A 13482-nucleotide genomic window follows, 5' to 3' on the forward strand; every position below is an offset into this window, starting at 1 on the left:
TAAAATTAATTTTATTTTATATAATTAATAAGGTATCCTGGTGACAAATATGGTTCTTTATCTTTTCCTTATAAATTCTGTAATGTTTTAGGTACTTTTTATTATATTGCAGAATCATCACATAAACCAATCAAGTGTAAATTCTTTAGTAACAACAACAAACAAAACCCTTATCACTGTTATAATGAGGGTTATATTTTATTTTCATCAAATATATTTACAGATTATTTATAAAAATTAGCATATGAAAAGTTCTAATTCCCATTTGAAATGCACATAATTCTAATCAGTAAATGGTTTATATTCTGATCATAATTACTGGTCTTACTGAGTAATGCTAATGTTTAAAGCATTTCTGCTTTCTATTTTTAAGCATGATTTCATGCTCCTGTGAATTGCTATTCAAAGATGAGTTTTGGTTTCCAAAAATGTAATCCCCAATCTTTGGAATTTTTCATAATTTTAATGATAGCTTTGAAAGCCAATTTTATTTTAGTATATCCCCATAAAACTACAGTAGAATTTGAGGTGTCTGAGGTATTTGTTCTTTAAGACCTATTTACCTTTATTTTATTTTAAGGATTTTTATTGCACAGAATCCTTTTGGTATTAAATTCTTCTTTGAGAAAGACAGGGATACATGACAGATGTTTGCATAGTCCTTGAGAATAGTAGGTTGTAGCAATGCTAATTCTGTTACTGACCTGACTGTTTACAATAACTATAAAAATACACTTTTTGAATTTCTTATAGTCTTCAGGACATAACCTTTGATCTTATAAAGTGGGGTTGGGAAGTGAGGAAGGGATATTGCACAAGGATTTGTTACCTAATTTCTTCTCTGATTTTTTTTTGATTGAAAATTTGACAGACTACTTTCTTCTTTAAGGATAAGTGCTCTCTCTCTTTATGTTGCAGTGGATTATTTTCTACATGTTGGCTACATCAAGAGAAATTCTATGATTAGACACAACAGAGTCATAGACTAAAACACAAATGTTCTTTTAGGCATTAATGAGGCTTAGTTATTTCTGAACAATAGCATTTTCATCGATTGGGTAGGGGGAGTAGATGGAACATAGAAGTAATTATATTTGTAAAGATTATAACCATTGAATGTTTATGTGAGAAGATAGAATGATATCATATTAGGAGATTGTGTATTAAAATGAACAAACTTGTGAGGATATAGTGAATTTTACCAGATGTAAATTCCTTTTGCTTGGTTATAATTTTCACTTTTACCCATACATTCTCTGTTAGCAGAACACCACTGGTTAAGGAGAAAAGTGTCTCCAAAGCATGTTTTCTGCTCTACAAATGACAGAGAGGACGGTTTAATGATTCCACTTTTCAGAACAAGAATAACTGGTGTGTTCTTAGAAAGCGCAGTTTAATAATTCTTGTATTAATCAATCATCCTGCTTTCGGTTATTCTTTATCTAAAATTTCTGTCTTTATTCCACTGATACAATGACATATTTTCATTGATTATATTTTCTTTGCCAATGAAATTTTATTCTTCTTTGCCTGCTTATTAGGCACGAAATATCTCTTTTATGAAAATGACCTTTTAGTCATGCTCCTCACATGACCATTGAACTAGAAGTGTTATTTGCCATTTTAGTCAGGCATTGATATTTAACCTACATTTTCTCTTCAATGTATAACTTTCTATTTCTTATTTTTCCTTCTCTTTAAATGTTTATTTCTTTCTTATTTTTTTTACCACATTTTCTTGATGTCACTGTATGTTTTTAATTATTTATTTATCTATTTTTTTATTGAATTATAATTGATTATATATATTTTGGGGGTTCAACATTGATGTATGTTGATCAAATCAATATTATTAGCACATACATTATTACAAATCATACTTATTCTTTACACCCCTTATCCAATCTGTCCCCATCCCCCTCTCTCTCCCCCCACCTGTGAGTGAGGTGTGCTCAGGTCCTCCAATATTATCATAGAGCTGCTGCTTCTTCTATCACTCTGGAATGGGCTTTGTGAAGAGAGACATCCTCTTCTTTTCTTTGGTCTCTCCACTGGTGACTCTCCTTGTGTCAATGCACTCCAGTGGCTGGCAGGCCATCTGCATGGTGGTTGTGGTGTCTAGCCACTTTTATGGCAGCTGTGGCTATTGTCGTGACTGTGGTGGACCACCCACACGGAAGTGGTGTTTTTGGCGTTCTTCTTGCCTGGTTGTGGGAGGGGGGGTTGGTCCTCAGTTCCATGCCTCAGGACCCTGGACAGGCCCTGTGACAGTGGCAATGTGCCTGGTTGCAGGAGGAGCTGCATCTGTTTTTACATTCTAAGATGTTGTTGCAGAGTAGTTGGGGTGGGGGGAATGGGGTATGAGATAGGGTGGGAGAAGGAGGAAGGAGGAGGGCATGGCTGAGGCCTGTGGCACCCCCCTCATTCCTACAGGGGAGACCAGGGGGTTTCCAGTGGTGGCTTGGTTATTGCTGGGCTGAATGCAGATGTCTGGGGGGTATGGCTGAAGCCCTCAGTCCCCCACTGCCCTGGTTCGGGAGACGAGGGGTCTTCCAGTGGTAGTTCAGTGGTCATCACTGGGTTGGTTGCAGGTGTTGGGAGGGCATGGCCAAGGCCCTTGGCCCCCCACCATCCTGGCTTGGTGGCCCAGGGGACTTCTGGTCCTTGTAGGTTTTATAGGTGTTCTTTAGTGAAATGAGACCTTTAGTAGTTAATATCAAATTTTGCCTCTGGTCTGTGGGTATTTTGTTTTTTCTTTAGTTCTTTGTTGGATTATTCACTGTTTCTGCTACTTAAACTCTGCACTGGAACTAATGTGTTGTCCTTTGCTTACTTCTAAAATGGAGGAACTTCCTGTGGGAACCAGCACTTGAGCTCTGTGGTTGAGCTAAATTGCTGCTTTGCTGCTGATTCCCTGGGGAAGGCCTTTTGTGCAGCTCAGTTCTTTTTTTTCTTTTTCCTTTTTGTCTTTTTTTTACTGACCGGTAACGGGATCACAACCCTCGGTGTTGCGCCCGCACCGCGCTCAGCCAGTGAGCGGGAACCGGTCTCCACATGGGATCCGAACCCTCGGCGGGAGTGCTGCCGTGCTCCCAAGCAGCACACTCTCCAGTGCGCCACCGGGCCGGCCCTGCAGCTCAGTTTTTAATGGTTGACTTTGTAGGTACTTGTAGGTCTTGTGAGATACAGTACACATGGGTTGTGTAGAAACTCTGGTCTGGGCCTGAGTGTTTTCAGCAAACTGCACCCCCTGCAGTTCTATATTCCTGACCGGTCTATATAGAGTGGATCTGTGCTGATTGGGGGCAGATCAGATGTCCTTGCTGTGCCCTGATGTTCCCCTGGTGGGCCCATCCCCTCCACTGCCTACACTTCAAACACTTCCCATGTGATGGGCCATGCTCTCGTCCCTTGTGATGACTTACTGGCCTCTCAGTGGCTCCTTTTTTCAGTTGTCATTGCTTCTCACTACTATGTGGGTCCACAGGAACCCTGTCAGTGGTCTTGTTGGCCTGGGGGCCACCAAGGCCCTCTTCTCCCCTGAAGCCTCCAAGCAACTTCATCCAAAGGGTAAAGCTGCGGCATTTGCCACCTCCTGCTCCATGTGCTCACCAGGGCCAACCTTGAAGTGGCTGGGCTCGAAACTTTTGGAGCAGTTCTTTCTTTCTTTCATCGTGGCTTCTCCTGCCTTCATGCACTCCGTACGTCTCTCTTCCTCTACCCCTGAGCTCTAGTGGCCCTAGCTTAGCTGTTGTTGATTTTTAATAGTTGTAAATTGGTTGATTTGTGGGAGAGAGTGACACAGGTGACTGTCTATTTCACCATCTTGACCAGAAGCTCTAGATGTTTATTTATTTCTAAATGGTATATTTTATCTACACATCTTTATCAGATGACAGCAGTCTTCCATACATGTGTAAAATTGTTCCATATTGCTCTGTATCTTAAATATAAGCTCCTTATTCCATCATCTACTACAATTATGGGAAGAGCTGCACCAGGTGGCTGGGCATCAGGTCTTGGAAGCCACATAGACTTGAGTTTGGCCTGAGTGAAAATGTTGGGCACTTATTAGCCATTTGATCTTGAGACTCTCACTTTAAAATTCTAAATCTTAGTTTCTTTTATTGTTCTTTTCCCTTGTTATATTATTTTTTGTTTTTAAAAATTTATTTATTTTTTAATTGACATCTATTTATGGGGTGCAAAGTTATATTTCAATACATGTGTACAATATGTGATGATCAGATCAGAGTAATCAACATATTCATCATGTGCTTAGACAAAACTATGACATATACTTGTTTTGTCTCATTTTATCTTGGTACCAGGGTCATCGTGTCTGAGGCTGGATTCTGTGAGATTACATTTAGTAGGAGAATACTGTGGAGTATCTATTGGTGTCAGGCCAGTTTCCAAATGTTGGAGCTGCTCCGTTTGTTTGGTCCTTTCTCAAAATAGAGTAAAAAATTCAGAATAAAACATAGACCATTATATAGTGGTAAATGTTCTTCATGAAATACTTAGAGTAATCTTTTCATCCTTATGACTAGTATCTTATTATCAGCACAAAAAGCATCTTTGATGTATAACAGATGGGAGGGTTTTCACTAACTATAAAACACAGACAAATTTTTGCTTTTGATCATGATGAAGTAGGAGACATCAGATTTATATTCTGCTTTAAAAAAACCTAGAAAACCAGACAAAACATATGAAATAGCAGTTTTCAGGCATTGGTCAACAGGGAATGAGGGACTATTGGCCATGAAAGAAAGGACATACAAGGTGATCTCTGTGATTGTCTTTGATTACTGCCTGGAGGAAGTTTCCAGGCCGAACTGCAGGAGGGGGTACACTGTTAGAGACCAGCAGTCTTGACAAATTGAGAAGACAAGGATTGGAGTTTGGGAGGTCTGGTGTGGTAAAAATTGGTGTCCAGAAAGCAGGAAGCTGCACAGAGAGAGCCCTGGAGATATGCAGAGGCTTTCCCTAAAATCTTTGACTGACCACTGATGCACATTTGTGAGAGGAAAATACCTGAGACCAGAGAAGAGCCACTGAAAAGCACTGGGCCAAAAACTTGCCAGAAATCATACAGGGTGGGAAGTAGTTTGTGTTACTACTGGCCAGTGTGGAAAGACCTCATGCTGTGTAGCATCAGATAAAGTCCTCAGGAAAGTGTCACATATTAGAAGGACTAAATAGGTCTGTTGTGAAGACTGTTCTTGACCTCCTCTATAAAGCTTAAAAGTAAACCTAAATTAACCTGATCCCAAGTAATGTAACTGTATGGCAAAATAAAGTCCAAAATTCTGTAAAGGAATACAACAAAATCAAGCAGCCAACAAACTAAAATTCACAATTCCCATCATTCAATCAAAAATTATCAGGCAAGGGCTGAGCCCGTGGTGCACTTGGGAGGGTGCGGCGCTCCCGCCGCGGGTTCAGATCCTATATAGGGATGACTGGTGCACTCACAGTGCTCACTGGCTGAGCGCGGTGCAGCTGGTCTCAAAAAGGACAAAAAAAAAAAAAAAATATCCGGCAACACACCATACCAGAGTTATAAAATACAAGAAGCCAAACCCTGATAAAACTGAAAGGAGAAATAAATTCAGCACTCCTTTTAAAATAATTGATAAAACAAGTAGACATATCAAAGACCAGATAAGTATATACTGTTATACTGTATATAAAAGTATCAGTCAGTTTGACCTAATTGATATTATTAGAACATGCTGACCAAAACCAGAAGAATACACATTTTTTTTTTCAAGTGTACTAGGACTATTCACCAAGATAGATCATATTCTGGGCTACAAAATAAGTCTCAATAAATTTAAAAGGATTGAAATAATATAAGATATCTTTTCTCACAGAAACAGAATTAAACTAGAAAACAATATAGAAAGATATCATGGAATTTCCCAAATATTTAGACCTACTAAGTAAACCATGTATCAAAGGAGAAAATGTAAGAAAAATTAAGAAGTATTTTGAGCAGAATAAAAATGAAAACACAATATACTAAAATATTTTGGATGTGTCTAAAGTAGTAGTTAGATAGAAATTTATGGAATTAAATACTTGTATTTGAAAAGAATAAAGATCTCAAATCAATGATGCAAGCTTCTACCCTAGGAATCTAGAAAAAAAGGAAAAATTGTATTCAAAGTAAGCAGAAGGAAGGAAATAATAAAAATAAGAATTAAAAATCAGAGCTATAGAAAACAAAATGATACTATGTTATATACAATGTTATTATTCTTCTGGTGTGTCAGATTTTGCTTTATAGACTTCTCTCTAGGAGGGTACTTCAAAAAATTTATGAAAAATAGAGTTGAAAGATCATAGGAGTCTTTCCATGAATTTTTGAAGTGCCCTCCTAGAGAGAAGTCTATAAAGCAAAATCTGACACATTGAGAAGAGTAATAACATTGATAGACTTTGAGCCAAACTATCAGAAAAAAGGGAGGAGACATGAATGATCAATATGAAGGATGGGGGAGGAGGGCAGCACACATCACTACATGTACTACAGGTAATAAATGAATTTAAAAAATGGATAAAAAGGGACTATCATAAAAAGTTTTATGCCAATGTATTTGACAAATTAGTTAAACTAAAAAATTCATGAAAGATACAACTCACAAAATTTACTCTAGGAGAGATAAGCTGCATAACTGTATATGTATTAAAGAAATTATATTTGTAGTTATAACATTTCCAATAAAAACAAAGCAAAACAAAACTCCAGGCTCAGATGTCTTCACTGCTGAATTCTAATAAACATTGAAGGAAGAAATAAATCCAATTTTATGTAAATGTATTTAAAAAATAATGGAGGAACACTTACCAACTCATCTTATGGGTTGAAATCACGTTACTTCACCTAAATCAGACAAAAGTCTTACAAGCAAAGAAAAGAGCAGGTCTATATCCCTCATTAGCACAATACAAAATTGCTTAATCAGATATTATAAATTTAGTCTAGCAGTATATGTAAAGGATAATAACTACATCATGCACAAATACATTTAATTTTAGGAATGCGAGTTAGTTTCTAACAGCTAAAAACCAAAAATATACTTCATTATATTAACAGATTGAGGAAGAAAAACCATATCCTGATCTTAAAATAAGCAGAAAAGCATTTGGCATTTGGCCAAATTTGACATTCATTCATGATAAAAAACTTTCAGCAAATTAAGAAATAAATAGGAACTTCCTCAACCCGGTAAAAAAACATCTAGGACAGAACCTTGGCAAACTTTATATACAATGTTGACTGCACAATTCTTAAGGCTGAGAACAAGGCTCACGACTTCAACTCAGTATTTCACTGGAGATCTAAGTACTGTACTAAGAAGAGGAAAATAAATGGAAGGCATCAAGATTGGAAAGGAAGAATAAAGTATCTATGTATCGAATCCTAAGGAACTTACAAAAATGAAGAAATTATAATTGATTTTAGCAAAGCCACAGGCTCCTAGGTTAACAAAAAATATATTGCATTTACAAATATAATAATAAAAAATTGGAAATTAAAAGCAACACCACATATGACGCATCAAAAACGAAATACTAAGTAATAAATTTAATTAAATATGTGTAAGACCTGTACACTTATATTAATTTCTTATATTAATAAGAATTTCTCTAGGAGAAATTCCCTTCCTGTCTCTTCCAGCTTCTGGTGGCTCTGGGTATTCCTTGGCTTGTGGCTGCATGACTCCAATTTATGTCTCTATATTCACATGCCTTTCTCTTCTGTATGTGTCTATCCTTTGTGTTTAAGGACACTTGTCATTGGATTTAGGGCCCACCTGGATAATCTGATGAAATCCTCATCTCAAAACCCTTAACTTAATTACATCTTCAAAGATTCCTTTTCCAAATAAGGCTTAGGATGTGGAAATATTATTTTAGGGGCCAACAGTCAGCCCACTACAGTCTCCACTGTGACCCTTAAAATTCATATCTGTCCCACATGCGAAATATATTCAGCCCATCCCCAACATTCCTAAAATTGAGTACCCAAAGTTCTCAATCCACTACAGCATCATCTCTAAGTCCAAAATCTTACCTAAATATAACAACTCGAAAGTCCCATAAATCATCTAAATCAGGTATGACCCATTCTGGGGAAAAATTCCTATCCATCCGTGGATCTGTGAATTTAGAAAACAAGTTATCTGCTCCCAGGATACACTGGGTGGACAGGCATAGGATAACAGTTACAGATATTCTCATTCCAAATGGGAGAAAATGGAAAGAATAAAGGCCATTCATACCAAGCAGGTTCAAAATGTAGCAGGAAAAATTCTGTTAGTTTCCACAGGCTGAGACTAATCCTCTGTGACTTGTTACTCCGTCTGGCCCCAAGCTTCTGCCATCAGAGTCTTTTTTCCTTTTTCGTGAAGAGTATTACATGTTTTCAGCTAAGTGGCTCTATCAGCCCTATTTCCTGCCTATAGAATTGTGGAAGTCCAACAGCTCTACCTCATTTTGTCCCACCTCTGTTCCCTTCAGTTTAAACTGGCCATGCTTCCTGCAGATATAACATTTTCAAAACCCCGTGGGTCTCCGATGCATGTCTCAGGGATTCACGCCATTAGACAAGAGGGCCTTCTATAAATCTCTCCTGGATAATTCCATAACTAGCCTTGGCTACTCCTGAGATGGTTGAGTGGAGCCTGGGGCACACCCGTAACGTGTTCAGTGAAAGGCTGTTTACAGACACACCCTTGGCCTTCTCTCCAGAGCTCACATCCATACAAGTCAATGTCTTATTATTAGCATCTTCTTCAATCTGGATAGGGTGAGAATTTTAAAAATCATCAAGTTTTGTTTCTTTTTTTGCTTAACGGTTCCTTCCTTATCTCTTTTCTCTTGCATTTTACTGTAAGCACACACAAAAAACTAGGCCATGCCTTGAAAGCATTGCTTGGAAATCTTGTCAGCTAACTATCCAAGTTAATTGCTTACAAGTCCTGCTTTCCACATAACTGGAGATCACAACTGAGCTAATCTCATGCCACAATACAGCTAAGATTATTTTCCTCCAGTTTCCAATAACATGCTCCTCATTTCCTTCTCCTGAAGTGCCTGTAACATTCATATTTCTACCAGCATTCTTTTTATAGTGATATATATTCTCAAAAACAATGGAAGCTTTTCTACTATGCTCCTTCCTTGCTAGTGAAACCTCACCAGCAAAGTCTTAACATCCATTTTCTATCTATACTGTTCGCTCCTCAAAATTCTTCTAGTCTCTATCTGATAATTACTCAATTCCAAAGATGCTTCTACATTTTTAGACACTTATTCCTGCAGCACTCTACTTCTCAGTAGAAATTTGTATTAATTTTTGGCCTATACAATTTTGGAAGTCAGAGAGCCTTTTTTCATTTCATCCTGTCTCTATCCCTTTGAACACTAAAAATTGTAAAGCATTGCTAAGATAAATTAAAGACAATATAATAAATCAAAAGACACAATATTTTTATGATGCAAATTCTCCCCAAATTGATCTATAGATCAATTCCCATAAGAATCTCAGGATTTATTTTTTGGGGGGGTGGGGAATGGGTGGTGTAGGGAGTGATTAGAAATGAACAAGCTAATTCTAAAATAAATATGGGAATGTGAACAATTTAAAAAAAAAATCAAAGTTGGAGGCATTTCATTATCTGATTTTGAGACACTATAAATCTACAAAAACCAAGGCAGTGTAGGATTGGCATAAGGATAGATACATAGATCAGTGGAAAAAAATTTAATGTTTAGGAATAGACCCACACATACATGTTCATTTTTTTTTTTTTGGTCTCTCATATTTTTATTTTTCATCACTGATAAAAAGAAACCAAGAATTTATTTTCAATTTCTTTTATCTGCGTCCCCGACATAGATCAGTGGAAAAAAATTTAATGTTTAGGAATAGACCCACACATACATGTTCATTTTATTTTTTTTTTGGTCTCTCATATTTTTATTTTTCATCACTGATAAAAAGAAACCAAGAATTTATTTTCAATTTCTTTTATCTGCGTCCCCGCCTCTGTTTCTTCTTCTGCCTTCTTATGTCTTTGTCTGGTATTTTTATATTCAATTTTATTTTATTTAATGGCTTTAAGTTACAACTAGTTTTAGTGATTTTAGCCACAATGCTATGCATTTCAGAATTATCACATTACAATTAAGTTGTAACTATTTACCACTTCACAGACTATGTAAGAACCTTAAAACAGAATAATTCAATATACTCTCTCCCATATTTTATGCTATTAATTTTACATTCTTAATTCATGTATGTTATAATCCACAACAAAGACTATTATTTTTGCTTTCATGAGACAGTTGTTTCTTACAGACATTAAGAAATGAAAAGAAAATGTAAATTACACATGTCCCCAAGTGTAGCATTCCTGCTGTTATTTTTTATTTTAAATGTTTTCCTTTAGTATTAATTCCCTTTAATATAAATTAATGCCCTTAGCTTTTCTTCACTGCATGTGTGCTACTGCTATTGATGAATTCTACTTTTATTTATGTTAAATGTCTTTATTTCACCTGCAGTGTTAGCTATTAGATTGGACAAAATATCTTTATTTTACAAAAAGTTAATAAAATGTGATAGAGAAAACTAAAACTCTAATTAAAAACCAGACAAAGATCAAATGTAGATAATTCAGTTTTATTCAGGGAAAGCAAATAATTCAAATACATTTAGTAATATCCAACCTCATTTTTAAAATCACAGAAATACTATGCCTATTAATCATTTTTAATTTTTAAAATAATTTTTTAAATTTTAGTTTATCAATACACAGTGTAGTTCATTTTCATGTCCTTTTACCAATTCCTACTTTCCTCCTCTCTTTCCCCTCTACCCCCAACAACATCATATCTGTTCACTTGTCTTGACCAGTTCAAGGAATTGTGATTGTTGTATCTTCTTTCTCTCCATTTATTTGTTTCTATATTTATTTATTTATTTTTATTAGCTCCCATGAATAAGTGAGAACATGAGCTATTTCTCTTTCTGTGCCTGGCTTATTTCACTTAATGTAATTTTTTCTAAGTCCATCCATGTTGCTGCGAATGGTAATATTTCATTTTTTTTTTTTATAGCAGAGTCGTATTCCATTGTGTAGATATACCATATTTTCCTTATCTACTCATCCAATGATGGGCATTTAGGCTGGTTCCAACTCTTGGATAAATGTGCCAGGATCATTCAGTGGGTAATTGATAGTTTTCTCAACTAATGTTGTTCAAATAATTGGATAATCATTCTCATATAACAAAATTTTTAATGAACATGATTCATGAAAAGTAAAATAAAACATTGATAAATTAAATTGGTAAATGATAAATTGGTAAATGAAAAACTTTTGCTATTCAAAGGACATGGCTGAGAAAATAAAAAGGCCAGCTACATGCTGGGTGAAAATATTTGAATAACATATCTGATGACAGACTTGAATCTAGAACATAAAAAGGCTCATGTCATCTCAAACAGGGACTGTTTGACTTCATTTTTTCCAATCTGGATGCCCTATATTTCCTTTTCTTGCCTGATTGCTCTGGCTAGTATTTCCAATACTTTGTTAGATAGGAGTGGTGAGAGTGGGCATCTTTGTCTTGTTCCTGTTCTTAAAGGAAAAGCTGAAAGCAATTCAGGATGATATTGGCAATGAGTTTGTCATATAAGGCTTTTACTGTATTCAGATACTTTCCTTCTATACCTAATTTACTGACAGTCATTATCATGAAGGACTGTTGAATTTTGTCAAATGCCTTTTCTGCTTTTATTGAGATAATCATGTGGTTTTTGTTCCTGACTTTGTTGATGTGGTGTATCACATTTATTAACTTGCATAAGTTGAATCATTCTTGCATCTCTGGAATAATTCCACTTGATCATGGGATATAATTTTTTTCATGTGTTGTTGTATTCCAATTGCTAATATTTTATTGAGGATTTTTGCGTCTATGTTCATCAAAGATATTGGGCTGTAGTTTTGTCTTTTTGTTGTGTCTTTATCTGGTTTGGTATCAGGGTGATGCTGGCCTTACAGAATGAGTTTGGGAGAATGGCCTCTGTTTCAATTTCTTGGAATAGTTTGAAGAAAATTGGAGTTAATTCTTCTTTAAAGATTAGACAGAATTAGCATCAAAGTCATCCAGTCCTGGGCTTTTCTTTTTCGGGAGACTGCTTTTTCTTTTGTTGGGCGACAGGCAACAAAAAGAAAAATAAACAAATGAGATAATATCAAACTAAAAAGCTGTCTGTTGCTTCAGTCTTGTTTGTTGTTGGTCTGTTCATGTTTTCTATGTCATCTTGGTTTGGTCTTGGTGGTATGCATGTGGTAGTTTGTTTATTTGCAGATGACATGATCCTATATGTAGAAAAACCTAAAGCCTGTACAAGAAAGCTGATAAGTGCTTTCAGTAAAGTTGTAGGATACAAAATCAACATGCAAAAATCATTTTTATACTTCAATAGAAAACTAGAAGAAAAAGAAATCAAGAAAGCAAGCAATGGAAAGCAATGGTGACCATTTGCAATAGTCACCAAAAAAATAAAATACCTAGGAACCAATTTAACCAAGGAGGTGAAAGATCTCTACAATGAGAACTATAGATCATTGCTGAAAGAAATTAAAGAGGATGCAAAAAGATGGAAAGGCATTCCACATTCTTGGATTGGAAGCCTTAACATTGTAAAATTATCCATACCACTCAAAAGAAACTACAGATTCAATGCAATCCCCATCAAAACATCAATGACATTCTTCACAGAAATAGAAATAACAACCCTAACATTCATACAGCACAACAAAAGACCCCAAATAGCCAAAGAAATCCTGAGCAAAAAATAAATATATAAAGCCAGAGGCATTACACTACCTGACTTCAAATTATACTACAGAGCTCTAGTAACCAAAACAGCATGATATTGGCATAAGAACAGACACTTGGACCAATGAAATAGAAAGAGAACCCAGAAATCAACCCACATACTTACAGCCAACTGATATTTGACAAAGGCACTGAGGACATAAATTGGGAAAAGACTGCCTCTTCACTAAAAGGTTCTGGGGAAACTGGACATCCATATGTATTAGAATGAAGTTAGACCCATACCTCTTTCTATATACCAAAATCAACTGGAAATGGATTAAAGACTTAAATATGAGACCTGAAACTATGAAAATGTTAAAAGAAAACATAAAGGAAACTCTTTAGGAAGTAGGACTGGGCACAGATTTTATGAATATGACCCCGCAACCAAAGGGAACCAAAGGAAAAATAAACAGATGGGATTATATCAAACTAAAAAGCTTCTGCCCATCAGAAGAAACAATCAACAGAGTGAAAAGACAACCTACAGAATGGGAGAAAATTATTTTCAATCCATGTATCTGGCAAAGGATTAGTATCCAAAATATACAAGGAACTCAAACAGTT

Source organism: Galeopterus variegatus, unplaced genomic scaffold (genome assembly GCF_000696425.1).
Source record: "Galeopterus variegatus unplaced genomic scaffold, G_variegatus-3.0.2 Scaffold1259, whole genome shotgun sequence".
Taxonomy (NCBI): Eukaryota; Metazoa; Chordata; class Mammalia; order Dermoptera; family Cynocephalidae; genus Galeopterus; species Galeopterus variegatus.